The sequence below is a fragment of the Pavona decussata genome, unplaced genomic scaffold (assembly GCF_977016875.1).
Source record: "Pavona decussata unplaced genomic scaffold, jaPavDecu1.1 SCAFFOLD_468, whole genome shotgun sequence".
In the NCBI taxonomy this organism is placed as follows: Eukaryota; Metazoa; Cnidaria; class Anthozoa; order Scleractinia; family Agariciidae; genus Pavona; species Pavona decussata.
In genome coordinates this window covers 271,480-299,116 of record NW_028145806.1, presented here as the reverse complement: position 1 = coordinate 299,116, position 27,637 = coordinate 271,480, and the positions used below count along the sequence as shown (strand labels likewise).

Genomic DNA, 27,637 nt, shown 5'->3' with positions numbered 1-27,637 from the left:
CGTGAATCAAGGTTACCAGTTCACTTGCTTACGTAATCAGTCGGCCAATGGTGAAATATTCGTGGGTGATAGCTGAAATATTTGATACCGGACAACTTTTAGTCAAAGTTAGATATATCGTTATGTTATATTTTGTCCGACTTTTTAATAAATGTTGTTATTGTTATTAACAGATTTTACAACTTGCTAAATGATTTCAAAATGGGAAGAACTTCGCCCGTCAGTGCAAAAAGTGGAGTTGCACGCCCCTCTAGTCGACTGTTGAGAGCAAAACTTTGGTTGAGAGGTATTGTTCCTTATTGTTCTCTCCTCTCAGGGTTCTGCTGGTGTATTTCTATGCTATTAATAGCTTAATTTAGAGTTTGTCGTGCTAAACATGTCTCGGTAGGACTTTTAAAGAGACTAAACATGTTCGCCAAGCTAAAGCTATCTCCAAAAATTTAGTAAATATGCTTGATAGGAGGTGTTTTTTTTTTTTTTCTGTCACCAAATATCTCTTTTGTTTTGCAATGGGTGTACAAGAAAGTGTTCGTTTAACGCGGCAGCGGTGTAACCAAGAAGAAAAACTACAGGAATATTTGTTGTGTCCCTTATTTTACTTACTGAACAGAATATGCAGAGGCCTGTGGAGACAAGATGCCTGATGCTGACAGGGTTGCCCTTCCTTCGTGCTTAACCAAGAAAGAGGTGCACAAGTTGTACGCCGAAGAAGAACGAAAAAAAATGAAAGTGCCTGTCAGTTTTATTTCCTTCTTGCGTATGTGGAAAAGTCATCTTAAAAACATTTACATTCCTAAGGTAATTGTGCTGCTGTTGAATTTGTCACTAGTGCATGTGTAGCGCATTAGCTGTTTTTGTTGCTTTACAAAGCATTAACCTTTCACAATTTTGTCTTTTCCTGACCTCTTTTATGCTGGTTTCAAAGAAAGAGTTGAGGAATTTCATCGAGGGCCATGAAAGGGGAAGGGATAGAGGGGTTGGGGAATCCCAGAAGGAATAAGGACTAACCTTTCCTACTGTGATGTCACTACAGAGACGTTGCAGTTAAACGTTGGCCCAAGTTTGTTTATTAACAGGAATAAACTGTGCGTTCTCTTGCCAGCAAAGCCGTTTCACAAAATGTGGTGTCTGCGTCCTTCTTTCTGAATACTGTCAGAAAACTGAAAGCAAGTCAACTCGTTTAAGTTTGATGGAGAGAAAACGTATTCACCTGGGACAACAAATGTAAGTGTTTATGAGCCAGGGCTGTCAGCTGAAATGTGATATGGTGCAGTCAGGTGTACAGTTGTTGTTGTCGTTGATGTTCTTCCATTGAGCATTTTAAGTTTCTTTTGATCCTGTGTGCTCCACTTCCACACCCACTAAGCAAAAAACTAAAAGTGTTTATCGCAAGTAATGTACCGCCATTATGGCTATCCGCTTAACTTCTACTGGTGGTTAATGAGAACTTTTGCAATTGAAACGATGAGCAGCCATTTTTGGGGATCTAGTTTTCCGACACCTCATCTATAACAACTCAACCTGTAGCTTTATTGATCGCAGTCATCAGTTGTATCGATTTCTCGTCTTTCTTTATAGGCTGATTGTTCGGTTATTTGATTGCTTGCTTGTTTGATTTACATTTTGATTGTATACATGATCGATTTACCAGTACTGTTTTGGCTTGGGTATGTTAAAGAAAAGAAGATACGAACATTCACGACATTTCCGTGAGGCATGCCCTTTCGCGCGTGCTCACGTGTTATCTTAAAATGATACTTTATTTCTATAACTGCTGTTACGTTTATATATACGTGTACCTTTAGGGCCGAGAGAAAAGAATACTATCGTCGCTGTCTGATGGCGGAAAGCGAACCCAAAAAGTACTTATCCATTATTATCGACGGTATGGACCAATCTAAAACCAATTTACCACATGCAACACAAACATCCAAGGTAAACTGGCCTTGTCAAAATTTTTATCGACTTTATACAACCCTGGGTAACACTGGCGATGTGGAAACCGAACCTTTGTTGTTATCATTTACCTATTATAGGTTGACGAATTGCACTTTATGAAGACCCATATCACTGGGGTAATTTCCCATGGCCATCAGAGAATGTTTACCTTCTTAGATCTGCTTCGCTGGCCGCACGACAGCAACCTGAGGCTAAACATCCTGTTAAAGATCTTTGTAAAATTAGCAGAGGTTCGTTTTATTTAAGATTAACTTCGCTACACAATGCAACTTAATTATTTTACAGCCAGTTTATATTTCGATGCGATTATGTAATCATACATACATATATATATTTTTTTATTTTAACTTACCTTTAGGATGGAAGGTTACCACCAACACTATTCGTGCAACAGGACAACTGTTACCGGGAATGCAAAAATAAATACATTATGGCTTTTGCCGCATACCTGGTACATAAAGGAATTTTCAAAGAGGTATGTTTCTACTCTTGTGTGTGTTACTTCATTGTAAGTGTCATTTTCGTAAACGTTAAAACTACACTCCTTTTTAGGTGTAACTTTCTTACCTTATGGTTGGGCACACTCATGAGGATATCGATCAGGTGAGGAACGTTTAGATTGTTTTAACGTCAAAAATACAGGTTGTTTATTAAGAAGATCGTTTTAATGTGTTCTATTGGATTTCCGTGTATTTAATTATTTTACACAGATGTTCAGCAGAATAGCCGAATCACTTCACCGTCACTCTGCAATGACAATTCCAGAACTATTGCAGCTAATAACAAACTGTTACAGCCCCTCTCCAGAGCCAGAACAAGTGGAATTCTTGTACGACATAACTCGATGGATTGCACCTCATATAGAAGACGTAAAGCACCATATTTATCCGCATTCATTCAAATTTGCAAAAGACCACTCAGGTAAAGTTGGGATGTGGTACAAACAATGGGCTAAAGATGATCAGTGGCTGCCTGAAGAGGGCCCCCTCTACATTTTAAAGTCCATACCAAAAGGTACCCCACCTGTCATTCGTCCACTTTCTAAACGACTCCCTTCGGTGGAAGATATGACGTCAAAACTCGAAAAAAGTTCATGTCGCATGACAACAAACGAAATTGCGTGGTGGAGAAAGTTCCTGAAAGCAGAGGAAAGCTACCGAAAAAAGTGGGAAGCAGTGTCGGAGGCTAACCTGAAGACCGTAGAAGCTGAAAACTGGCCTTTGTTAAGACTTGGCAAACATTTCAAGAGGAATGAGATTGAGGGTGCGCGATCTGTAGACGCCGAAGAGCAGCACATGGAGGAACAGTTAAACAAGTTATTAAACAGACAAGATCGCTTCCCACAGGTGAACAGTTGGCTTCATTCCTTTCTAAACTTTCATAGCATTAAAATTTTAATGCGCCACTTAAAGTAATGTTCTGGTTGAAGGAAATTAAGCACGATATGTACATGTCATGTAAACTCCAAACCAACTTGCAGGCAGCTGTTTTCCAAGTTTTCGGTCACGCCGTTGAATCGAATACTATCCATTCAACCCCGCCGGATTCTGCAAACGATAATGTGTAGTCTGACGGGAATCACAGCGGAATCATTTCGTGACTTTTCTCCTTGCAATTGCAGTAGATAGGACTGGTGAAAGCAAGGGATCAAAACGGTTATATGAATGCCAAGAGAGCGGGAAGGCATGTGCTTAACCTCAAGCACTTTTCCTTTCATTCGTAGATCCAGGTTGGAAAGAAAAGGAAATCAGCCCAAAGGACTACTGAAAATGGGAAATCAAAGAAGGTAACAGCGATTGATTTCCCTGCGTGAAATAAGCAAATACTTCCCCTAATTGATCATTAGAAATGAAATTCAGGCATAATAAATGTTATACCTTTCATTTTTAATTTTAGAAAAGGAAAACATAGAAAAGTTGGCGCCTTCTACTTGGTGAAGTTACATCGAGCTACTGATCGATAATGGCTGAGGTGATAAAGGCGAAAGATGACCGTGATGAAACCACGCAGCTATTTTTGCACTTTAAGAAACTTTCTGTTAGCTCAGAAACTTTCTTGGAGAAAGAGAAAGTTTCTAAGTTTGCCAGAACCTGATTGGTTGATTTTAGTCTGATTGTCAACAAGTTATACTCACAGAGAAGGGTCACATTTCATTACGACTACTCCGTACTTTGTTGATTTTATATGTATCGAGAGTTTATGCTGCATATATCCTTCGTTTTCGAAACAAACATAATGTAAAAACTAAGACTTGTCCAAAAATAGTGGAGAGATTAAGCACCACGTTTGCGGCAAACGACAAACGGCAGAAATGACCCCGTGACCATGTTTATCCTTCATTTGCCGCTCGCTGTTTTCAGTTTCTCAGAAAAATTGAGTAGTTTTGCGTTAGAATTAAAGGCCAGAATTATCTTGTACTATTTTCATCTACGTACTCATATTTTCAAGAAAACATAACGCGAATCTCACGTTTGCCGTAAACGCGATGCTTATCTCTCTATTGTCTCTTAGTGTTTGAACTACCTCGCTTACAGCTATTCTTGAAATTTCTCTCGGTAAAGATAACGAAATGGATGCGACATCTTGGCTTTTAGCCTGCAAGCAAGGTCACTAATCTGGGGTCTGAAGCGAGGGTGCGAGCGGTGACGGAAGCAAGCCGCGAGAGGATGTATGTCTCGAGTGAGAACCGAGTTGGAGAGCTTGCTGCAGACAGTTCTCGGCGCTTCCCACTATCCCAGGTCCCAAGTATAACGTAGCCGTACTGGGAAATAGAACGATGTCACGATGGAGTGAAAGCCGTACAGGAATCCACGCACCCTGTTATTAGAAACTTACATCCGCTGCGGACTGATATCTAATCTCTCTCCAGTTATGGGAAATTAACGGCACACAAAATTAACGCGAATTCTAAAAATTCAAGCTGATGTAGTCCCCTAATTTTTTTAAAGGGGTTTATTTCCTTCAGTTTATAAAACGCGTTCGGTTATAGCGGAGTTGTAAGAGCTTGATCTCATGAAGAGAAGCTTTTCATTTCAATGCAAAAGTCGGTTGCGTCTGAAATGTCTATCAGCGACACGTTTCGTTTGTAACAACACAGACAGAACAGCGATCTTTTATATGCTTCGCATTCTGCCATTTATAGTCAAGACAAAGTAATTTTTATGTTGGTTCACATGAAGCTTTTCAACGTAACGATGCAATAAGAGGTTAGAGCGTTGGATGTTTGAGGCATTAGAGGGAAACAAATATCTATTACAGCGACAATAAATATTTACACCATTTGTCACACAGAAACTTCCTTCACTCGTTTTTCTCCGAAATTGTTGATGTCAGAAGGTGGGGCGATGTCGCCGAAATATTCCACTATTAATCGGCGAAACATCAGTTATGGCAAGCGCATGTTTGTAATCTGTGAATGCCGATGCGGACTCTAAACGGTCATTTTCACTCTCATTAATTGGTCACGATTCACAGAAACTTTCGGAAGATTCAGATACTTTCTGGTTGTATTGATGTCATTTTTCGCTATCTTCACGGTTGAATGCTCTATCTATCACAGAGGCATTATTTACATACCATTTTTAAGAACATAAACAAAACAATCGTCTGTCGCTATCAAAAAAATATTTTTTAGTTGGTTTATATTTGGCAACATTTCTACCTATTCTAGGAACGCGAAATTGAAATGAAATTTGTCACTATTGCATTGTAATTCAACGGCATTTTCCCCCTCGATACTGAGAATCCTTCTTCATGATTGATGTGTCCGCACTTAATACGCGTCGAAATACGATCACTCGACGATACCTAGATTATGTCAAGCGCGTGTAGGTAGATCGCAGCGATGTTTGTAATCTGTTAATGCCGGCGCTACACTCTCGAAACGAGCTGCTGCCATATTTCATGGATCGATTCCGAAAGTTCATCACCGTTCGCTTTGACTCGAAGCCCGCCAATTCAACACAAGTAAATCAAAACGCAGTCTCTCGACCTCTCGAACAGACTAACGCAACAGCCTCAACGATGAATTACAACTTTGATATGAACTGAAAGCGTTCAAGGTAAGCTTTGGTTTTACTATGATGATATATCCCTGACAATTATTTCAAACGTGAGATCTACTTTGAAGTTCTTTAGTTGTTACTGGGTATAAAGCAACTGGTAACTTCATGTAGAGGCAGCTTAACATTCTGAGATGCGTCATAATCTGCTGGTATTTTTAACTTTCACTCTCATTGGCTGTTGTTCACAGAAACTTTCTGTAGATTGAGAAGATTTCGGAAGATTCAGATACTTTCTGGTTGTCGTGGTAAAATTAGCCTTCTTCACGGTTGAATGCTCTGTGGATTTTGATTGGTTAATCGTCAGAAACTTTCTGAGATTTGAGAAAGTGTCGGCAATTTCAGATACTTTCACAAAAACACAATACTTTCTCATTCCAGATTGTTTTGATACATTCCAGATTGTTCTGAAACAGTGTTAAGTGTTCATACCAATAGTATTTATCTACAAGACACGCCAGACGGGGCTGGTAGCTCCAATGATGTTCGATTATTGACTGAGCATCAGTCTTATGAAAACATTCATCTTAATATACCAGGTTTGAAAAACTTTGATGGCCATGGTGGACGAGCTAAAAGTGAAATAATGGTTACATCAACAGAACAACATATTACTGGACGGAAAACATTTTTTGATATTAGTGTTTTAAAACCCGATAATAACGATCAAGCGGCGAATAAAAAATATGTCGATGATGAGATTAAAAAAATACCATCACCTGATTTGTCTACATATTTGAAAAAAGATGGCACTGTTGAAATGACTGGAAATCTGGATATGGGTAATCAACAAATTACTAATCTTGGAGCCAATATACAAAATACATATGATGTTGTTAAGTCTCCAATAGTGACCTCGATATGGACAATCATAAAATCAAAGATATGGCTCAACCAACTGATGATAACGATGCTGTTAATAAACACTACGTTGATCATAACTTTCTCGACAGGTTAACACCCAATGCTATTGGTGGTGATTTAGATATGAGAGGTCATAAAATAATCGTTCTTGGAAATCCTTCTGATCCCAATGATGCTTCCACTAAAGCATATGTTGATACAGAAATAGCTAAAATACCATCTGTTGGAACTGATTTGAGTGTATATTTGAAAAAAGATGGAAGTGTTGCAATGACTGGAAACCTTGATATGAATAATAAACAAATCAAAGATATGGCTCAACCAACTGATGATAATGATGCTACTACCAAAAAATATTTTGATGACAAATTGGAGCAAAGTCATCTTGTCAGCAGCCATAAAACAAATGAATTCAAATATCTTACAGATACCGATGAAAGCAGTTCAGAATATAATATCACAGTGTATGGAATAGCTGCTTTCAATCAATCCCCACATCAGAATAAAAAAGCTTATGATATCACATTGATTAAAGACAGTGGAAGTAATGATTACAGATCAAGGATAGGTTTCAATATTTATACTCTTGCTATTGGAACATACACAATTGTGTTTGAATTCTACCCACCAGAAATGACTAATATTCAATTATCATGTACTGCTTCTGAAGCATACATCCACAAAGCTGTACAGCGTGATTTCACTGCTTATAGCAAGCTATTGGTTCAATTCAATAACAACAGCAAACAAACTCCAAATTACATCTATCTGACGATGCATGGAACAGCTACAGCGACTCCATTACAATGTCATCTGGTTGTTTACGGTGTCAAAGATTGGTCAGATAGCGTTTATCCAGGAGTGTATGACGGCTTGGACAATGTAATGTTTGAATATAAAAATGAAGATATGGAGATGAAAGTCAATTTGGATATGAATAATAAGATTATTTCTGGTTTAATAAATCCGTTATATGATTCTGAAGCAATGAATTTGGGTTATTTTACCAACTTATTCAAAACGAAATACACTGGAACTATTGCCAGTGGTGTTTTCCAAGAACAAATCCAACAAATAATTTTCAAATCGCTGCTGATGGAAATAACTTTTTCAATCTATACTCCATTGTTTTCCAAAGCAATCAACAAGTTGCAAATGCACAAATTTTGATAAATGGGAAAAAACAAGGTGAAACAACCAACACTGACACATACCACAGAATCGGGAACATAATAAGTGGAAGCAATACATTTGATTTGCCCAAATCAACAAAATTTGTCAGTATTGATTCAATATCAATCATGGATAATATTGGAGCAGGAACTGCTGTTAATGGAACTTTTGAATTGAAAGTATTATACTCTGATTTTTTTGAAAGATATCATGCTGACAATAAAAGTTGGTTGTCAAATATTGAAACTTCAAGTGTTGTTAACGGCAACATAAAAAATGGAGTTTTTGAAAATGTTCATGGTTACAAATTTGGAACATTAGGCCCGGTTAAAATAAAAAATATTGTAATTAATACAAAAAATCATTACAAATTTTCTTTTGTCGCCATTGCTAACAGTAAAACTTTATTTTCCCATTTAATACAATTTAATATGAAAATTGGGAGAAATTTTGTAACTACAAATACAACAATCAAACCCATGATAATTCAAATGGGGATTTTTAAAAGACGTCCAGGGTTTACTTCTCCAATTATAAACCAAGAAGTCACAGGAACTTTTGAAATTTATTTATCAACACTATTAATATAATGCCATACGTTGAAGATGAAAATGGAAACCATATTCTTGATGAAAATGGAGATAAAATAGAATACACAGTAACTTATGACAACTTACCAGATGGATTCAAATATAGAGAATCAATACATCTGAATGATGATGGTCATTTGGATACAGAAAACAGACATTTGGTGATAAAAGATGGAGTTAATTCAAATCATGCAATTTCACTCCAACAATTAATTAACAACAATGAGGACATCATCAAACCATATGTTGAAACAAAAATACAACAAGCTCTGGCTCAGTTTAAAGCTCAACAAGCTCAGGAAGCTGTAACGTTTCTCAACAATCAAGTTGCAATGAGAATAGGAAGAAAAAGTGGTACAATACCAAAAACAAATTACACTTGGATAAAATTATTGAGTAAAGATGACATTAAAGGAATCAATACATTGCAAGAGATTATTGTGACAAACACATATATCAGGAGAAATGACAGATATCATCATTCCAAATCCGGTTTGGTGTCATCATCATTTGATCAATTGGAATTCTTCTTTGATGTGTCATTTGAAAACTATTATTGCTACTTCAACAATCATCCATCTGATTGGACAATGAAGTATTTTGTTGAATATATTAGGATACAATTACCTGACAATAACCACTAGGTCGTGGACTCCGTTACTTTATTTTATAAAATAACTAAATAAAAATATTGTAATCAAATTGTATAATGAAAGAATTGTCAGAATTGCAAGAACATATTCAAACATCGATGATAGATTTTCACCGTAAATTGAGTATTCCAATATTGCCCAGACAGGAATGCAAGATAAAAAGGATCGTAATATTCACATATTTGCATGAAAAATATTACAACACAGGTTTACCTGATGAAGTTTACAAAGAGTTAATTCATGATGGAATCGGATTAATTGGACCTGGAGATGGATGTTTGACAGCTATTCTCCATAAATTATTTGGTTGGCAACCATATATCAGGTCTCATGGAATACTACATGATGCTTATGGCCAATTTTACAACAGATATCATCGTGACAAAGGATACATGTACACCATTAATGAGAAAAAAACATTCAATTGGATGAAAAAATGCATGTTTTTGGGTCAAATAACTGGTCTCTATTATTGCATCAAAAATAAGATAACCATATAATATACGCAAAAGAAGAAATTAATAATTGATTTCAATCATATTTCAAATCGATTACCAACAGAAGAAATTGATGAATTGAAAGCTTATTACATGTCATATCACAAAAAGATGTGGATGTACAAAAGTGCATACAAAAGATTCAAAAAATGGGAATTCGCTGGTAATATTTCATCCATTGTATTTGCAACTGGTGGTATTGCATCATCGGTTGCAACCAGTGGAGCTTCATTATTGGCAATATCATCGGTGTCTGTCATAATTCAAGCTTATATGAAGCATAAAAAAGTTGAAATCAAACTTTATCAATGTCAATATGCTTTTCAAACTTACGGACATTTATTAAATGAAATAAAAGAAATAATGAGAAATGGACATTTTGATAGAGATGATTTGACAAACAAGCTTACTCAAAATGATGATTTCATTTTGGATAATTCGCCGATTGTCGATAAATGGGGTGACAAATATGATAAAAAATATCAGATATTCACTTATGTATGATTAATAATGTGCATGATTTGGGGGCCAATAATGTCCATAATTTTATCCCAATAAACATTGTATAATTTCATTGTTTTTTTGGATTTTGTTAACTCAATTTGGGAAGAATCAATTTTCATCAATTGCAATATTCTATGCAAAAGATATTTCAAACTGATTATTCTCTTTCGTTTGCCTTTGATTTGTGGCAGTATTTTGTTTATTTCAACGAATATTTTATGAATTTTGAAATTGGTTGAACAACTGATTTCAACTTTGTTTTTCAAAATAATTTTATCTAATGTATGCGACAAATGGTATTTTCTATTATACACTGTTTTCTTGTATATTTTGAACAAATTGGCATGAAAATTGATGTATTCTGTTTTGAAATCTTCACCAACAACCTGTCCACAAGCAACACACGTTAATTGACATTCCATGTTTTTCAAATTCTGTGATCCACAACAATCAGGCATTGATGGTTGTTTCTCAACTTTGGATTCATCATGATATCCACAAAATTCACATTCATCTTTGCAATGCAGGAATTGGCACAGAGATGTATCCACCTGCATGGAAACATCTTTTGGTTTTTTCAGAATGGATTTCATTTTTGTATAACTATAGTATCTAATTACACAAAAATGTTTTCAAAAATATTGAAACCACAAAAGATAATACAAAGTCTTGAAATCCAATATTTATCAAAAAAACAAACCAAATACCACATCACAAAAGATGAGTCAAAATCTTGAAACAAAATATTCACCAAAAACATTGAAATTAAATATCTCATCACAAAAGATGAGTCAAAGTGTTCAAATCAAATATTTATCAAAAAACAAATAAAAACCAAGTTTTGTCACATTTTTTGTTGCAATGTTTTGATCACAAAGTTTATTTACCAATGTTTGAATGCCATCCTGGATGGATGTGTATTCCAATGCCCATAAGCATAACTGTAGATTCCATCTGGATGCAAATATCATTTATCATCAAAACATGACAACGATGTCTTGTTGATTGTGTAACTACCAAGTTGATGATTGTTGCTGCGGATTGTTTTCATTTGGTGAAATAATTGTTTCTCATTGAACAACACATCTTTGTAATCAGAATGTTGAATATCATTTTTGATCACATTCTTTTTGATACCTTTGGCTGTTTTTCCACCATTATTGTTTTCTTTGATATATGAATACATTTTGGATCTCAATCCAACGAATTCAACAATTGGCACACCAGCCGCTTCATCTTTGAATTTACCAATTACTTTCTTGTTTGTTGCATCAAAATATTTGTTATCCACATTGTAATCACTGTTGTCAAACATATCTTTGTGTTTCCAAAAATCGGCATACACATCTTCTGCTTCAATTTCGTATGTCAAACTGTCTGTATCCGTAAACAGTAACTTAGCTTTTGAACCATACTTCTTTTTAACGAAATTGTAATGGAAATCGTACATCAATGTTTTGCTCAAATCAAGGATACACATACCAACGTATGCTGGTCGATTGAGAGTCAACGATTCCTTTATTTTATGGACTCCAACAAGGTTTTCATTAAAAATCTTGCTGTTTATGAAAGTTGGTTTCGAAGTCATTTTCAATAATTGTTTTTCATTTGTAACCAATTTGATGTCTTCCCGTTTTCTGATATTCTCCATTGTTTTCCCAAAGACACTATTGTTCATCAGTTTGAAGAAATCTTTCTCAAAAGCATTCTTTGCATTAGTTCTTTGTCGTGTATTGAAATCAATATATGTCTTCAACCAGGGTGATTGGTCAAATGACAGAACACGGTGAATTTTAGTTAATTTGAGTCCCAATTCACGGTATAATAGTAAGTTTCTATAATGTAATACATATTTTGTTTTGTTTCCCAATGTAGGAATCAACTTATTGACTTGTCCACTTTTGATTCCAAATTTTTCTGCAATTCTTTGACAATAATCTGACAGCATATCTTGTGTCACTTTGATTTGTTCAGCAGCACATGGATAATCATTGTGTAAATCATGTAATTCATTTGGGTAATCCAAATCGACTTCCAATAAATATCCAGTCTTGTTATCTTTGGGAACTGTTTTCCAATTAATGTTTTTTATTTGCTGTTTATTCAACCATTTGAAATTCCCAGTTGGAAGATGTTGTGACATAGCCCATCCATATAGATTGTTGGCATCCAAATACATGATATGTTTACTGGGTTCATTTGGATTCCAATTTTGCATGTATTTGTTGTTTGCTTTGCCGTATCTGTTGGCAATATAACTGATTCCTCCACGCATGCCTTTTTCAACGAATTGATACATATCCACATCACTGATTAATTAAAGTTGGACTTCAGTCATTTTCAACATTGCATCCCAAGATAATCCCGGAGATGTAAAATAATGACATGGATCCAATCTATAATATTCCAAACATGTTTTCCTGAAATTTTCAAAAACATCATCCAGCAATAAAACATCAGATTTGAGATATAAATCATGGTATTCGCCCATGGTTTTCAATTGAAATGTATTCCAAACATTTTGTGCATGACTGTATTCTTCATTGGAAATATGTTGGTTATTCATTTGACTGTAAAATTCATCTTTGGTTGGTAATTGAGTATCATTGAATTTATCAAAATTACTCATATAATCATACGGATAAACTCCTTTTTGTTTCATTAATTGCAGTTTTTCACCTTTGAAGACTTCATTGGTATATTTGTATGCATCTTCTGGTAGATTTTTTGCAAGATTTGCCAATGATTGATTCATAAACTGTAAACTATCGATAAATACTAAATTATAACCCAACATGAAGGCCATGTATTTCTCCATATTATTTGGGATTACATTAATTTTGTGTTGTCTGGTTTCACCTTTTCTATCCACATAAGTATTGGTCTCAATAATTTTACCAATTTCTTGCATTATAAAATGACTGTCATATCCTTTCAAATTATGAAATATTACAGCGATTTTGTCAGTTATTGTAAAATCCCTGTTACATTGATTATGGGCTGAGCCACGGAATTCGCCATTAATATGACAATGATCTCTGACACGTTTATCTGTTTTCTTGTATTTTTTACCACAAATATGACAAGATGTTGCTTTTTGGAATTTGTTTTCATCTTCTGGAGACATGACTAATGCTTTATTGAATTTGTATGTAATAGTCTGTCTGCAGTATTTGACTTCAGCAAGCATTGCTTGCATAAATTTGTAAACAGCTTTTTCTCCACGATAATATTTTATTGGTTTGGAATATTTGTCATCATAGCAGCAAACAACTTTGTAACCATAACCGCAATCCGTGTGTTTTTGATAAGCTTCAGTAAAAGATTGTTGGTTAGATTGATTACAACCATGAATTGGTTCAGTGATTGCTTCAAAATCTGCGTATATCACGAATGGCGCTTGCATTTTTTTTATTATAATTTGTAAATTTTATTTTTGAGCAAACTTCAGGCATTTTGATTGATTGTTTACCATTGATTTCAATACACACTTCCTTGTGTTTCAACAATATTTCTTCCTTGGAGAAACATTGAAGGCAATGCATACAAAAATGTTTCTTATTTTTATTTCTTGTTTTTCGATACATAAATCTATTAAAATTTTTAATATAAACATAATGTTTATTTTCATCATCTGAGATTAGCAATAGATTCATCACATTCTCAAACGTTTCTTTGGACACATAAATTGGATAAGTTTGTTTGTTTTCATAACCAAAAACATTGATGTTGATACTGTTTTGGATTTCAATTATGTTATATTGTTTGATGGAAACTGGAAATTCAATGTTATCATAATTCAATTGTTTGACAAATGATTTGTCAATTTTTTTGATTCTTTGTGGATCTTTAATTTGTGGATTTAAATGTCTAACGTGACACCATCGAAAGCATTCATTGTCTTTATTCTTGAAATTAATCAATCCACTTTTGTGATGTTGTAATTCACTTGGGAGTTGAATATAAGAACTTCCAGTAAGAGGCTCATATTTGATAATATTGATGTAATGTCCATTGATTGATTTAATTATCCAAGCTGAACCTTCACTAATCCATTTGTGAATATCATTCATAATTTGTTCAACATTAACATCCAAAGATTCTTGAAAATCATTGGCATTAGTTATTGTTTTTGGTTTACTATTAAAATATCCAATTCTGGAGACAGTTTGGTTTCCTTTTTGTTGTTCAAAATAAATTGTCAAAGTTTCAATAAATTTAATTCCTTTCATTTGAGGTAATAATTGTTTCATAAAATGAGCTATCGCTAATCTGGTTGAACTCATTTGAATCAAAGGATCTGTTTCATTTTTAATTCCAACATCATAAGATTTTGTATATCCCTTGAATACTCTTGCAACTTCTGTGATTTAGGTTCTTTGTGTTGGAACTGGAGCCATTTTCTTCATCCTTGGTGCTGCTTTGGGTATTAATTGATTATCAAATGATACTTTTTTCACTCTGGGTGCAGCTTTGGGTTTATCAGCAAATTGAATCGGAGGTGGAATTATGTTGTTTCTCGGCAAAGGTTGAGGTCCATCTCTAAATTGCATTGGCGGCTTGATGATTGTATTCTCATAATCTTTTACCATTTGTTTGACCGATTGTCTAGGCTTTGGAATTGGAACCATTTTCTTAGTTCGAGGCTTTGGAACAGGATGTTGTTTTTCCAATAATAATTCAATTAACTGTTCTTTCGTTAATTTGGATAGATTAGATTTGTTCATAATATTATATGTTAGATTATTTTTTCCATTGCGGTTATTTTGCGATTCCAGGTTTGGCATAGATGAATGAAGACTGGAGGCAACATTCATGTCAGATATCCGTTGTACATCTGACGGGTACATTCTCTTATTTATTTGTTGAGCCATACGGCCTGTAAACTCTATGAATTGAATTCACAGGTTGTTTGACAAAAACTAATCAAAATGTTGTTTTAATTTATTGTGATAAGGTGTTTTTCTTTTCATCATTTTAGCAAATTCTTTGTCAATCAACTGTTTTTCTTCATCTGTAAAATCATCCTTTTTTTCTAATGTTTTTGGAATACATAATTGTAAATGACGTGATTTGCTAGCGTTTTTCATTTGTTTTTTACAATAATTACAAACAAATATTTTTTGTCTCCATTTAATTTTCTCACTCTTCTCTGCCATAATGTTTATAATCACTATCGCTTTAAGTAAGATTAGTAAAAAATTTACAGTAAATGTATGAGACAAAAATTTTATGTCAAATGTTGTTAAATCAATAAATGTTTTAACAAGATTTTTAAACAAACAACGTACAAAACACTAAACAAAAAAATGGTGATATAGTAACAATCACTCCAAATAAATAATTTGAAAAATGTCTTTCATATTTGAATCAGGAGGTGGTTTCAAAAGAGCAAAAACAACAACGTGTGGATTTTCAATAAATATAGTCCGTATATTACGATGAGAAAGATGAAAATATCCTGATTTGATTTCTTCAATACAGTCAATAGAAGCGTGACTAACAGTTTTTAATTTCATGTTTGATATTGCATCAATTAAAACAATTTTTGGTTCTGTACCATATACAGTGATAAAATTAGCCATTATCCATTTCATAGATGTACCAGTAATTGGAGAAGTGATTGCTTTATGATATTCACCCATATATTGAATAAATTCATAAATTTCACTAGTTTTATTTTCAGTGTAAATCCAATAAATATCACGACAACCTGGTTTGGATGTAATTAACATTTCTTCTAATCGGCCTTGCCAAGAAAATGGATCATATTTGTTTTCAGATATTTTGCTCAATGTGTTACTCATATAATATATGATTTGATAATTTAATCATAATATAGTGGAAATTGTCTATCATCCATATCATGACACATTCTGTAATACATCTTATTGATTAACCTATTTTCTGTGCGTGTAAACTCACAATCATTATCTTCCATTGGTGGAAATTCCATTAATCTATTGACAACTCTCAATTCATCTTCATTATATGAACTGTTCAAAAATTCTTTTCTGGCTTTGTGCATGTGTTTCATATTTTCAGAGGCTGTAACCAATTGCAAATTTACAATTGAATTGTTCTGGCGATTGGAATCAATGTGATTTATTTGCAATCCAGGAGAAATATGTGTCTGATTTACGGCCTCATAGACGAATCGATGAGCGGGGCATGTATTGTTACGTCCCGGAGAAATTATATAATAACCATTTTCAGATAAGTATCCTTTTCTAGGTTCTAATCTTTTTCGGTTGATTATGTAACCATCAACTGAGGCTCCGTAATTTTCAAATGTTGGATGAATAAAATATGTTTTATCATTGTGATCAAATTGGTTGTTCATATAAATTAGATTACATAATTTTTCGAAACCGGTTATAACCGGTTTTTTTCTTCATCATTCAAATCAGCGATTGATGAGTTGGTTGGATTTAATCGATGATTGTTTGTAAGTTGGGAATCAGTTTGGTGTCATTTATGAAAGTGAGGATTTAGGTTTTTGAGAAACCGAGGATAAAAATTTAGGTTTTTGAAAAACCGAGGATTTAGGTTTTTAGGTTTTTGACGTCTCCGTTGCAGGAGTTAGGGTTGAATTCAAAGGCTGAAATAGTATTTTATGCAGTAATTGGGGTGAGATAATGTGTGGTTTATGGTGTCTCCGTTGCAGGAGTTAGGAGAAATATTGGATTTATAAGGTTTCGTATGGGATTTTTTATCATTTTTTGAAAAGTGAGCTGATACCCTCAAACATCTAACTACTGGAAAGCACTACAAACAGTTACACGGAACAGCTATGGGCTCACCAGTTTCTGTTGTTGTAGCAGAAATTGTCATGCAGAACATCGAGGAACAAGCCCTAGCAACCTACAAACGGACTCTACCGCTCTGGTTACGGTACGTAGACGACACCTTTACAGCAGTACACAAAGACGAAATCGACGATTTTCACGAACAACTTAACAGACAGAACGCTGACATACAGTTTACTAAGGAGATCGAAGAAAATGGTAAAATACCTTTTCTAGACTGCTTAGTTACCCGTAACAACAACGACAACAAACTAAATACTACGGTTTACAGAAAACCAACACATACTGACAGACTACTGGACCAGTCATCCTACAACCCTACTTCTCACAAAGCAACGACTATACAGACCTTAACAAGGCGAGCACAACTGGTTTGTGACTCAGCTGACAGACTCGCAGACGAAAACAACTGTTCAGACAACGTTTCCAACAAGAACAACTACAACAAGGACTTTGTTAGACGTAACACTTACAAGAACACTGAACCTAACGTCACAAACAACGACGCGACTCCCGTAACCACTGTAACTATACCTTACGTAAGGGGCACTTCTGAGACTATCGCACGGATTCTACAACCCTACAATATCCGTGTAGCTCACAAACCTATAACCACTTTACGACAACTACTGACGAACGTAAAGGACAAAGACGAACCGAAACGCAGACAGGGAGCAGTTTACAAGATCAAATGCTGCGACTGCCAGGCCACTTATATCGGTGAGACCGGCAGACATTTAAACGTACGACTGACTGAACACAAACGAGCAACTAGAAATGGTGATATCAACAATCACATTGCTGAGCACCATTTACAAACGAACCACAAAATCGACTGGGACTCTGCCAAGTGCATTACCTACTGTACAAATTACTATCAACGACTCACTCTGGAAAGCTGGTTTACTAACTTAGAACAAACGCCACTCAACCGTTGCCTACAACTACCTGCACCATACAAACGACTTATTGACAACAACAACGAAACAGACAAACAATAGACATTTTACTAACAATAGACCCACGGACTTTTTGCCTAACAAAAGACGGATCGAAACGCACCAATCACTTTTTACAGTCTTCACAGCCAATAACATCACGGCTTACTGACAAACGACCAATAACATCTGGACTTCGTTGACCAATCAGGTTAACAACCAGACACGTATATACCACCTACTGACGTTCCACAATTCACTTGACTCTGAAGATGACTTCCGCTCAGGTTGTCGAAACGTCAGTCAAAGTCACCGCAAACAGTCCTTCTCAGGACTACGCTCACCCGGATGATCATAATTTACGTACTTATGACATGACTCCTGGGTTCAAACCATTTACAATAGAAATTCTTTTAATATTCAAGGCATGCAAAGCTTCGCACAGTTTAATGTAACCGCTCACGTTGACACTCTTTTTGGAGTCTCGATTTTCACGAGTATCGAGTATCGCGATTACCGAGAAAAGAAATGAGCTACTAAAGGTATCGCATCTCATGACTCGACGGACATTTTTCCACTTGTCAATGAAACTTAGCTTCGTCGTGTAGATCAATACCATTCTTTACAGTTGAACGCAAAGGCGAGAAGCGTGAGAAGTTCGATGGCAATATAGTACGTATATTCAGTGTTGTTTTCTCGGTCGAAGATAAAAACGTCTTGTCCAATCGACAATGGACCGTGCTTGAAAGAGTTCACTGCCAGATTTACTTCCAAAAAGCATAGGTTGTGTTGGTCGTCGAATGTAGGGTGGGGGTCCTACCAGAGCCGTTTGATGTTTTACCTGTAGAGTGCAAAGTTGAACGCTTGACCTACAGGATTTTTCCCTGGGGTGTGCCAGGCGGTGTGCGTCACGAAATTCGACCAATCAGAATGCGTTATTTGATCAGTAGTGAACATCAGTCTGGAGAGTTCAGCCTGTTGAAATTTCGTCATTAACGAAGTCTGTGACATTTTTTCCCGGTTGAAAGTCGTTTCAAAGTTAGAGGAACAAATTGGCTTAATGCTGGCTAGGTTACTTTTTAAGCTGAAGCATTTGTTCGCGTTTGTAGCCATTTCAAACGTGAGGACCTCGCGCCTGCCGCCATGTTGTTTTGGTCGTTGATTTACTGCATTTCTTGAGGCTAAAGCTTCTTACTCTTGCTGGGTTTGGCCAATACTTTTGCATGTTAAGCTAGCTTATCCTTTTTACTTTAGAATTTTCGGGGTCTACCCGGGTCTACCCCTTATGGTTTTCCCGTTGGAAGCCGTTGAACTAATAAAGAATCTATGGAGAGATCGTGTAAACAAAGTAGCTCAACTCCCGGGAAACCGACCGGGAAAAGCCAACGGACGAATGCTTTTTCTCTCCAACAAATCCAGGAAGGAAATGTAGATCTCTTTCACCCTGAGATAAAAAAAAGCGAACTAAAAATGAGCGAAAGCAATGAAAAATACACTGCGAGCAGTCGCACTTTTTCCTTAGATCACGCTCTCAAACTGACAGTAAAATTATGCAAATTACAAAATTGTGACTCGCGGCTCGCGGCCTCACCGCTCGCTAAATCCATCGCGTGCCGCAGAACTTAGGAGAAAGAGACCGCTCGACCGCTCGCGGTCTAAATAAATATATAAAAAAAGCGTCTATAAGCAGACGTGACGGCACAAAATACTAGTATAAGAATAAACCTGAATAAACATAAAAAATTCTCGCCTTGATTGTCTCCGAACCGGGAATACTAACGAAATCGCCTTGTGTGTCCAACAAGAAGCATCTACGGCTGCCACTAGACCGTTAAAATTTGTCAAATTGCTGTCTTTAGAGATAGTTTTTGGAAAAGGAAGCAAAGTTTGAATGCCTAGTTTCATTGCGACTGTAAGTCGACCTAAGTCTTACGTTCGGGAGATGTTTACTCGATCGTGACCTGAGGCAAATGAGCCATTTCCATATTTTTACCCAGCACCCTTTGTGGGTCGTGACGCACACCGCCTGGGGGTGTGCTATGCAGGTTGGGGGCCCTTGAAAGAGCCGTTGTCCACTTAACATTAATCTGGCTATTGAAAGTCAGATTTTCAGAAATTGAACCACAGCGAGTATATTCTCAGTCCTTCAATATTTTTTTTATATTACCCAAGTCGTTGAAAATTATTTGATTATTTTTTTAGTATTTAATATATAGTTAAGATATTTATTGAGTTTTAATATTTGAAATGGTTGTCTGGATACATATAAAGAGAGAAATCAGATATAATAAAGTTTTTGCAACATCCAGTTATTGTTTCAAAAGAAAGATTGTTGAAGGTTTGTTATAGTAAAATTATTTTTTTATTTCTCAGTCTTAATTTGAAATATGGTTTGCCATGAAGGAGGAGGAGATCAGATGTAATCTGTTGCATTGTCTCTTCTAAAAACATTAATTCATGTGAAATGTGTTAAAATGATAGAAGAGCAGGTTATATTCTTGAAATGTACATTAAAACTACTTGACGTTGTGTTTTGATATCATACTTTGGTTAAGTTTACTTGCAGAAACTTTTTTTGGATGATAAACTGCTTGCAGGAATTTCTTTGGAATCTTGTCAGAATTCATAATAATTTCAACGGCTTTTCTTTGATTGACGTCCACCAAAACGCAACTTTATCCGACTCTTTCTAAGGTCGTAGGTCGCGTGTTATTGGTAACCGCTGTAACGGCGACTGGAAATGTTCTATTGTTGGAGAAAATTTTGATGCAGCCTAAAATTTTAAGCAACAAATCGTCACGGAAGCACGAGAATAGCTCAAACCCTGCCACTGCCTCTTAACGGGTTCTGTTGTTTTCTTACAGATGACGACTGGATGCAATTTTAAAAACCATGAAATAAATCTCGTATCTCCTAAGCCGAACCCCTTCTAAAATGCGTTCTCTAATGACCCATCAGTTTAGACCTGGTTTCTAGAATCCTTTCTCGTTTTCAGCCTTTCAGACCAAAAATGGTTAAAAATTTAAAACGTAATTCTACGTTGTATCGGTCTCTGCTTCTCTTATAGTTAAAATCTACAGCCCCTTTCAGAGCAAAACTGATCAAAAACATACCCTAACCATACCCAAACCAATATAGCTCGTACCGTGGGGGAGTAACCCCCACCCCTCGCGCTGCGCGGTTGTAATTTCACACATCTCATGGTAAAAACATTTTTGAGATTATTATTGGAGCTTTTGGGACAAATTTTGCATACATACAGACAGACATCCGGGACTGAATTTCGGTCAGTCCCATCTTCGTCTAAGTATTGGACACCCTTGAGGGGTGAGGGGAGGGATATTTACTCTCTCCACCACAAGCAACCTTCTACCCAGGGGTCAGAATCACGAATCCTTGACGAAAATTAAGATGTATCTTTAAGGCCCATATAAACGGTTTCAACATTTGCTTCAACATGCGTCCAACATCGTTGTTGAAGCACAAACCGCGGGGCGTTTGAACAGGTCGTTTAGCATTGTTGAAAGCGTGAAGAAGTGTTGAAAACTCGTTGAAAGTGTGTTGAATCAAATGTAACTTGGTTTAAACTTCCATACAGCATAGATTTAAGGACGGTGCCTACTAATACCGAAGTATTTTTGTGCAGTTTATGACTACTGCGAGAAAAGCAGATCTTAGCAAGACCTATTGGAATCCAAAAAGAAAATTGGGGGTAACCACGCATTTTTCAGAGATAATTAAGCAATAATATCTCTAAAAAACGCCAAAATATAAAGCAATGTATGGGATTTTTTCCTAAATTAAAGCTTAATTATCTCTGAAAAATGCATGGTGACCCCCAATTTTCTTTTCAGATACCAAAAGCATTTGGTAAGTACTGCTTTATCCGTATAGTTTCAAACCGCGCAAAAATATTCCTGTATTAGTAGGCACCACCCATAGGAAACCCGAGTATCTCGCGATGCGCAGAACGTATGCGCAGTAACAATAGTAGGCACCGTCCTTAACATTTACTTCGTTCTTGAAAATGTTGAATGGCGTTGGAACTGTTTGAACACTCATTCATTTTTAAATGTTAAAACATTTGCCCAACACCCGTTCAACTTTTGTTTAACGAATGTTGGGCAAATGTTCAAACCGATTAAACGGGCCTTTAGTATTGTTTCTTACACAGCTATTTCAATTAACGTTGTCGGATCAAAGTATAAAGCTATAAGACCAGACCTCCAGGTTCTGTGTATATTTTTTTTATGAATAAGTTCATCAAAATCAGGTATGCCTCGTCCGTTCAGTGAAGATATACGATGGCGAGCGATTTGGATGAAAGAAATGTTAGAATATCAAATGGATGAGATGGCAGACTCTTTGAAGATGTCACTAAGCTTTAAGCTTTGATCCGACAACTTTAATTGAAATAGCTGTATGCCCTTATATGATGGCCTATTGTTGGAATACCAATAGACTATTGTTCAGAAACAATGCTTAGCGTATCATCTTAACTCAGGAGGGTTTCGTGATATCTGCAACAAGACTGCTAAAATTCTGTCTGGTTCGTTTCAGCCCAACTCATTCCCATAACTGACACAACAATCAGCCAAGTCAGTTATTTCATGGGTAGCATTCTTCTTTGTATTATGAGGCAAATGCTGTGTCTTTGGACAAGCGGTACCCACACACGAGGAAGAAACAGTAACAAACTAAAACTTGTAATTTCGTCTCTGTTGAGCTTTAATTTCTGGGTTTCAGCCCTGGTGAACGATTTGACCTTCTTTTCACAACCCAGTATCCAACACCACCGCCTCCACCTAAAGAAAAAATAGATTGGGTCATCGACCTTTATAATGTTTCAGGATCTAGGAATGATTCACAGTGAGTGAATTACCTTCACTGTCAAATTGATGGCGTTAGCATTTGACCAGTTTAATTTATGTTTGTCACTTGATTGGTTAGTCGGATAACGGTTAAGTTTGTGTCTACCCTGATGGTTGAAGGTTATATTATATTACTGGTTTAGATTCTCTTTGGTTGGCAGCGTTTTTCATTAATAAGGGCAACAAGTTATAACCCGAGATATCCCCAATGAAATGGAAGTGGGCATACTCGTCATTATTACTTAAGGCCCCGCTCATTTTATTAGCTAAGAGAATAAAGTGAGAGAAAATATCACTGAGTTTTTCTTACAGTCTTATGCGGCATAAATTATTGAAGTGCATGAGCAAATGGATAAGAGCTAAATTTGTCAACAAATTAACACACATTTGAACACGGGACTCCATCCGGAGTAGGAGATTTTACGCCTGGGATTTCCACGGAGTTTCTTGGTAATAACCAAATTGCCACCGACTCCGCTACCCCTCGGGGCAGATCGATGAGCCTTGCTGTTTAAACACTGGCCAAACTGACCTGTCCAGGATAAAGAAACGGTTTCTGAAGCACAAGGAGTTCATATGAAAAATCATCTTTTAAAACTGGGAATTACCTCCATCCTAAAGGCTAAATGGCCTATTTCAAATTTACGTAGCGAATATTGAACACAGGACCCGGAATCAAATAACTGCAGGGGCGGAGTATTATAGGTCAAAGTCCATCTCCTCTAGTCCCCTCCCTACCCCAACTAAAAAATTCTGAATAGATATATTTCAGTATTCCTTTTACTTAATAAATTGTATATCTTTAACAGGTCAATTTGTGAACAAAAATTTAAAAAAATTTCATTCGAGAAAACTGCTTACTGTTTGAGTGAACGGTCCTTGGTTGCAATACCCCAAAACAAACAACCATAGACCAGAATCTCAAATATAATATCACCTTCTGCCAAAATCTTTCCATTCAACGTCAGTTCGTCAGTACACCAAGCCGCCCTCATTTCCTCTTGTCCCCCCTGGGTTTCGGTCGTCGCTGTAAGCGCTACCTCCGCCTTCTCCACCTCCCCCACTGTGACTTAATCTTGACTCAAATGCAGTGCTGACGAATTGAAGTTTTGTTCCCGCTTCCTATTATTATTAATAAGCAATTATTGGATGAGGTTGAGCATGATAGCGAGAATTATCAAGGCCGAGGTTTGTGTTATCTGCCGAAGCCGAAGGCTGAGGCGGATAACACAAACCGAGGCCTTGATAATTTCGCTATCATGCGAAAACCGAATCCAATAATTGTTTTATTATACAATTATAAATGTACAAGCGTTGAGACATTTCACAGAACAACAACAAAGTAAGCCACGCAATGACACGTTTCAGTGTAAACATCTTTATTAATGACAGCCGTGAATAACGTGTAAAGCGGAATTCAAAAAGTTTACAGAAAGGATTTAAGCTTAAAACATCTGAAAACGTTTCAGGAAAAACTGAATCGAACTGAAACTTTTGAACAAAATTCTAAAGTTAAGTTGTACGGTCTTATGAAAAATGTTCCCGATTTGCGTTTAATGAATGTTGACATTACAGTTGAAGAAATTAAAATTTTTCGTTATCTCTGAATGAGAGTTCTGTACAATAAATTCTTCTTGAGAAAGGCTAATAACAGGAGATAACTGGTGCGGATTAATAGCCACTTCCTCACCTCTCACCTCGCACTCTGTCGTCAGGGTTTCCGACATTTTTCTCTTGGTTGAAATGTCAGTCCTGCTATAGCTCCGAATGCTGGATTCATTTCTGTGCCCGCTCACTGCCATGATATGCCTTGCTTCGAACCCGGACTTGTCCAGGATTGTAACCGCCGTTGCCCTGATCGAGTGATTGGTGTAACACTTTGAAAGTTTGGCTTCTCGAGAGATCCTTTTCATTTTTTCACCGAGCAAACGCTCTCCGACAACCATGTTATCGTACCACACTTGATCAGATATGCCGGCGTTTTTCTTCGGCCGCTGAAACAAAAATTCGTTTGAGGGATTCAGGTGCTGTATGTACCGTTCAAATGAAGCCACAGGACAGTGTGGTCCTGGTTTCTCGAACATCACGCCTCCTTCAAATCCTTCATCATTTTCTCGTCGGTTCTTTGTGAGTTCATCTGTTGTTTTGCACACATATTTTGCACCTTGCCGTCCGTGCTGAATGAAAAATCAGCTTTTTTGAGTTCACGAAGATTTTGCCTTCCTCGGCGACAAAAGTACAACACAACCTCGAAAAAAACTTTGTTTTGAAGCGTTTCCGGGCTGTTTTGGTTAAAAACATCGCTTTCGTACAGCTTTTTAAGATCTTCTTCGCAGATCGGTGGCGTGTGTTCGACTTTGGCGAGCCCTTGTCGTTTTAGTTCAACGCACTTGGCGCCAAAAACTTTGTTTGCCTCGGCAAATGCTGGATCGTTTATTATATCGAAGCCAAGAGTCGCCTTGAAGTGTCTGCCCAGTCCAAATCTCAGGCTGTTGAGAGTGCTTTTGGAATTAGAAATTCCATCGACTTTTCTAGCTTCGGCATAAAATAGTTTGAGAACGTTACTGATGCCATCTTTGGTTTGCGGTTCGGGAACTTTCTTCTCCTTCAAATACTGCTGTAAAACTCTAAGAGCTGTCTTGGTAGCTCGTTTGGTGTTCTTTGCGTCCTTGTCGTCAACAAGGCGTCCTAAATCCGCTTCTGAGACTGACGCGAATCTTCGAGCGGACTCCGCCATGACAATCTTGCTCAAACCGCCGGCTAGCTTGTCAGGTGACGAAAACCATTGTCTGCAAAAACGCGTCATACCTACATGCATAAACGCCAGTGTCTGTAGATGTGACGCGATGACACAGCGCCATCTAGAATTAGCGGGGTGCTTTTAGCCAATCAAAATTGAGATAGCATCAGCATTGTATAACAATATTATTTAATTAGTTTTTAGTTTTGTTTTGGTTATTATTATTATTATTATTATTATTATTATTATTATTATTATTATTATTATCATCATCATCATTATTATTATTATTATTATTATTATTATTATTATTATTATTATTATTATGGCAGTAAAAAACTTTTGGATGCCCAGATATCCTAAACAATGATTGGGCGGCCAGCCGTAGCCAATCAATGCAACGACCAAAGTCCTTACAATTTTAAATCCCAACTCCTAATCATAAAGATCCTAGTAATTAAATTCTAAAATTATTTACTATCCATAAAATCTTCAATCTAAAAACTCAAACTTCTGTTCCTCACGATGGAAACACTTAAAAAAAAATGTATAATAAAACGCCTAATGTTCAGTATTTCAAAAGCTTAAAGCGCCTCGCAATATTGAGTGAGCTTGTGATGACATAAACCAAACCAGCACTTTAAAAAGAAGTTAAAAATAGGCCCAACTTTTAAGAAAGCTCTACCGACCTAATTACCTGGATTTTTCAAGGGCACGCCATTCCTAATCGATCGATTATGAACAGCAATATATCGCCTGTATAAGAGTTAACACGGGCAAGCTTGATGCGTCACGCTTTTGCTACGTTTGATTGAGCTTCTCAAACAGTGAGTAGGTTTTATTGATATCGGTGTAAACACATGGCTCACCAGCCACCATTGAATTTTCTTGCTACTTAGACCTCAGCTAATTAGGACATTGAAATGATAAATTCGACCACTAAGCAATGTGAGCTGCCGGATCCGTGAAGCAGTTATGGATCAGTTGGAAACCTTGAAAAGATGACAGACCCTGAGAAAAGGCAAAGCAGAGGGAAAAACACAAACAATATTGATTGCGTCCATTTATCAGTTTTAAGGGATCGTACCGTTTCATTATTTTAAACAGTCAGATCCATTTTTCAGTATCCTATTCTTCTTTCCTATTAAAGGAAATAAAATTGAGGAAATGAGTCAGGAACTTAAAAGGAACATTGTTCTACGCGGTGGACATTATATTTGAAAAACATGATAACGTAGCGTCTCATTCAATCCTTCCCCAATTTTTTCTTTTTTAACCTTTTCAGTCTTGAATCATTATCCGTTAAAATTCCGGATGGTGCGCCTTTAAAAAAGCTAGGAAAGCCTCCTCCAATAAGAAAGAACTGCTACCATCTCCACCGCTTTAGTGACCGCAACAAGAATCTCCTGAAAAAATACGATGAACAAATAAACAAGCTAAGTAAATTCAAGGAAGTTGAACTGAGTTATATCCGGTCTCTTAAGTCTATAGTGAATCCTTACAGAGTAAATGAGAAAAGTCAGAGTAATATCGTTTGTGTTACCGGTCATCCTCTTGTTTTATTCTTAAAGGTAAATAGAACGTTTTTTATATATTTCATAGAGATCGTAATATCAGCTATAGCTGAACAACGATCGCTTTCTTTCTCCCTCTCACCTTATATATGGATTTTAAAAAGAGACAACTAAATTAATATGGTGAAATTAAATTAAATTAATTATATATCTAGTACCTCCTCCCCCACCCTGTATACAGCTGAGCCCGCATTCCCTCCTTTTGCAGTTTTGTTATAGCAATTTGGAGCTTTGCTAGGAGCATAGCTTCCTGGTGTTCCGCCATGGCCTCCATTACCCCCCGGATAACCAGATCAGTTATGGCGGGAACCGTGAGAGTAGAGTCGATATCCTCTTGAAATTAGAAACAAAGCACATTATAAAGTGCTATTTACTGGCCCTTACTGTTACAGTAGATACGCAGA

General features: G+C 36.4%; 3 protein-coding genes and 1 pseudogene across 3 annotated transcripts in view; 2 read left to right on the top strand and 2 right to left on the bottom strand.

Moving 5' to 3' along the window:
• LOC146450301 (calcium-activated potassium channel slowpoke-like) overlaps positions 1-27,637 on the bottom strand; it is a 161,333-nt gene that overhangs the window by 46,862 nt on the left and 86,834 nt on the right. The window lies entirely within an intron of this gene.
• Positions 1-27,637, top strand: part of LOC146450303 (uncharacterized) — a 154,152-nt gene that overhangs the window by 74,421 nt on the left and 52,094 nt on the right. The gene's annotated exons all lie outside the window — the stretch shown is intronic.
• The window catches only part of LOC146450305 (uncharacterized), a 126,333-nt gene that overhangs the window by 74,360 nt on the left and 24,336 nt on the right, over positions 1-27,637 (top strand). The window lies entirely within an intron of this gene.
• On the bottom strand, positions 24,058-25,831 carry LOC146450306 (uncharacterized; annotated as a pseudogene).